Source organism: Cottoperca gobio, chromosome 19, assembly GCF_900634415.1.
Source record: "Cottoperca gobio chromosome 19, fCotGob3.1, whole genome shotgun sequence".
Lineage (NCBI taxonomy): Eukaryota > Metazoa > Chordata > Actinopteri > Perciformes > Bovichtidae > Cottoperca > Cottoperca gobio.
Window position 1 is genome coordinate 15,560,483 of NC_041373.1, and position 4,263 is coordinate 15,564,745.

Here is a 4,263-nt window from a genome sequence, read left to right on the forward strand (position 1 = left end):
CGTTATTATCTTAATGATATTCTTTAACATGCTAAGAGCTCTCTTACATCACTGTTGCAATAATATAGTTTGTATATATACTGCAGCTGCTGCATGTGTAATTGAACTAATTCTTCACACTGTTGGAGCATAAATTGAAAATCTTTAGTGTTTTTTCCTTCGAGGCACTTCAGCAGTCCCGGAGCAAGTAGAGCTTCAGTGTTTCGCTCAAGGACACTTCAGGATAGAAGCGCACAGACAGAAGTTTGGGTACAGTCTCTCAAACTAAATACAATTAATCAAGATTTGGGGAAATGTTCGCTTTTCTTGCTGATAGTTGGATGAGAAGATCGATACCACCCTCATGTTTGTCTGCTAATGAAAGGTGCAGCCTGCAGGCGGCTAGCATAGCTTAGCATAAAGGCTACCCTGGCTCTGTCCAGTGATTTTAAGAAATCCACCAATAAGCACAGGGGGGTCCAAGACCCCAAGTGGGTCCTCAGAGTTACTGCAGCAAAACTATTGTTTGAAAATGTTTTGAAAGTTGTCTGAAATTGAACATTACGCTAACATGAATCCAACGTATTAATAGCAAAGAGAAATCGGCCTTTTGGTTAAACAACAACCCTGATTTAATTAATACGATAACAGAAATGACATGTTGTGGTTGTATGTGCAGGTGAGTCTCTGCTGAGAGGCTCCCCTGGTCCCACACATCACCTACGTTATGACTACCGAGGTGCTGGTCGGAGGGTTGGAGCCATGTTTCCGGTCTTTATGCTAAGCTAAGCTAACTGGCTACTGACTGCACCTTCATATTTAACAGACAGACATGAGTGGTAATGATTTTCTCATCTAACTCTAGGCAAGAAAGCGAGTGAGCGTCTTTCACAAAAGTATTCCTTTCAAAGGTCACTGATGTCTTTTAAGCTATTAGACCCGCTTTCCTCATCCTGACAAAACAGACAAGTGTCCTTTTCAGAGGTGAACTGCCCCAACAGTATGTCAGGGAACAGCGCTGGGAGCACACAATGAGACATTTTCAGCTTCACACTTAAATGAACACACACAATTATACACAAGAGGGCCGGACAAACTCTGGCTGGTTTCCAGAGTGAAAACATTGCTGTCAATGTGAGCTGGCCTGATATCTGAAAAGGGCAGATGACAAGATTCAGCCATGACTGGACATATGACTCGCTGGATTCTTCTCTGCACATATCTACGCCCTTCTCTGAGTCTCAGCAGCCGATAAGGATGCAGCAGAATCAGAAGGTGAGAGGAGCTTGTGACTATCAGTCTGTCAGAGGTATTAATTTGAAATGTGATGCAGCTGATGCCTCACATTCATATATGTATTAATATACGTATGTCTGAGTGTGAGGAGAGTTCACACCGTGCTGTGGGTCACTGACAGGAAGCAGCTGGTGCCTCGGTCGTCCGCTTTTTTCACTCACCGTCTCAGTCTCTGCCCTCCCGTTTTCACCAGCTGCCCCCAAACGCACCCGCAGGAGGCGGGTCTCTCTCGCCAAGGCACCTGTGGGTGTCACCTGATGGGGGAAAAGCAAGTGGAAATGAAAGGAAGCAGCCGAGTCTGTCAGAGCGCATCAGGACTGCTGTCCATCACGCCGCTGACCTTCAGGGTGTGTGCGGCCGTGTGCATGTGTCTATCAACAACTGACACAGTGTGTGTAAGTATGTGCATATTAAGTCACTGACCCACAGGGAGTTTATGTGAGTGTGTGCATATGTTTGTTCATCAATGCAGGGTATGTGAGACCATGTGTGTACATTAGCGCCTTGATCCCAGGGAGTGAGTGTGTCTGTAAACACATAGACCTTGAGGGTGTGTGTATGAGTGTGTGTGTGTGTGTGTATCTCAGTGCACTGATCTGTGTAAGATAGCTGCAGTAGCTGGTAGGCCGTTGACAACGCTCCACTCCTGGAAACCAAAGCTCCTGAGCTCACTCAGTGGCCTCACTTTGAGTTCAGACAAATTCCCACAGAAGAGAGTATCCGTTACCCGACAAATGTGTCCAAAAATCTGAACGCTAATCTACAGCAAATGTCCATATGTGTTGGGACCATAGTACCAGCATGTCTTCTTGCCGGGACCGGGGCTTTTATTCCCTCAGCAACAGGGCTCACACTCAGGGGACCGGAGACAAGATGATGGTGTCAGTCAGTTTCCCAGCTGCATCCACCCCCCCCCCCCCCCCCCATGTACACCCCAAAGCCAGTGCCCCCTCCCTCCCACTCTTCACCATCTCTGGGTTTGACTGAGGATGGGTGTGGGGGGGGGTGTAGGCAGCAGCAGGGAGAGAGAGGGAGAGCGAGAGGCTGCTAACTCCTGGAGGACGGCTGTTCGGCTCTGGCTGTCCAAGCGGGAGAAATTGAGGGAGACAGGGACCAAAGCCCGTCAGCTCCAACCCTTAGGGTGCCTCGACCTCCCAACTACAAGTCCATGTTTTAGCAAACCATATGTTCACCCTCTCCCCACCCCAACCCAACCGCCCCCGTCCCCCCACCCCCACCCCCTCACGCAGTTAGCAAATAAACAAGTCAGGAAGCCATAGCTAGAGGGAAGTCTTGTTTCCCTCTCACTGGCTGTCGATCTCACATATTCTAACTGCCACTTGCAGACTCTCTCCTCTCACATCCAACAATTTGGAGCTGTGATCCCGAGTAGATGGGACATCGAGAACGTGTGATATCTTTTTGAAGTGTCTTTTATTTTGAGTCCCTGCTTCTCTATGGATTTTTACATTTCTCACAAAGAAAGGACATTTTTAAGCCAGTCGCCCGAGGTATTACATCCATATAAGACAGTTCTGCACCTCATGATGTAAACCCAATGTCAATGCAGCAGTCCAGAGATTGTTTGCCTTTTTGGTAACTCTGACTTTTCCCTAACCTTAACCAAGTGTGTTTAAGTTTCCTAACTTTAACCTTACATCAACTATGTTTGGTTTTCTTCTTGCTAATTGCTAATTGCTAATGTCAGCATGCTAACATGCTCACAATGACAATGCAACATTCCCATTATCACTTAGTTTGGTGTGTTAGCAAGCTAACATTAGCTAATTAGCATTAAACACAAAGCACAGCTGATGTTGATGCTGGGACCGTCATTAGTTTTGCAAGCTAGTTGATTTTAAAAGGTTGTTGTGGCACTAGAGGAAAAGAGAAGGATCACAAATTAGGATAAATCAACTACATCAAATCAAATCAAGTTTATTTATACAGCCCAATATCACAAATCACACATTTGTCTCAGTGTGCTTTACAGACTGTACAGGATACGACACCCTCTGTCCTTAGACCCTTTCATAGGATACCATTACAGTCACAGAGAAGTAAAAGTATAGTGTATGTCAAAAACAATATAAAAACGTTATAGTAAAGTTTGTCAATATTTTAAATAAAAACTGTAATAAAACAAAATGTCAAAAAAAAAGTAATTTTTAAAAGTCACAGTATAGTTTTACATAAAGAAGTTGAATAGTGTGTACATCAAATCATGTCATAAAAAGTCCGACTATAGTATACCATGAAAAAAGTAATATCTAAAAATAATCAAAACAATATCATTAAAAAGTCAAATTATAGTTCAAAGGAATTGCATTGCTAGGCAACAGATTGGGTCCATGTTCACTTCCTGTCAGCTGATATTATTGACGTACACAGTCAGGGCTCTTTGCTTTGGGGAGGATAAATAATGCTGATGTAAGAAGTGAACCATTGCACTAAACCTCAATGACTCCATGTCAGTATTTTTTAATTAAAAAATGAACCGAGTTGTCTGGTTCTGTTTTCCAGGGGGTGAATGAAAGACAGGCCCAAACAGATGGGCAGCTTGTGTACAAGGTCCGCGGAGCCAGTCAGTCCTCCCTTTGGGCAGAGAAATTGTCCAGAGATGGACAGCTGTGCCCAGGGCAGGGCATATAGGAAGTGAAATCACACACAGTATTTATGGCTCCCTCTGGGGCTAGCGGCTCACTGACCTGGCCATCCAGCAGCAGACAGGCAGGCAGACAGTTGGCTGTCTAAAGTTTTTCACAAGGTCAGACACCATCCATCACAGTTTTAGGTTAGAGGATGAGATCGCACGAGAAGCTTTGTTGAGAAGCACCTGCACTTGTTATTCCTCACTTCCTGTGCTGAACAGTAGAAATACAGACAGGAAAACACAGAGATGTGTTATTGAATCCGTTAAACAGGTTGTCTGGTCGAGATCGGGATCTCCTTCTCACCTGTGGACAAGATACAGAAATAAATACACAT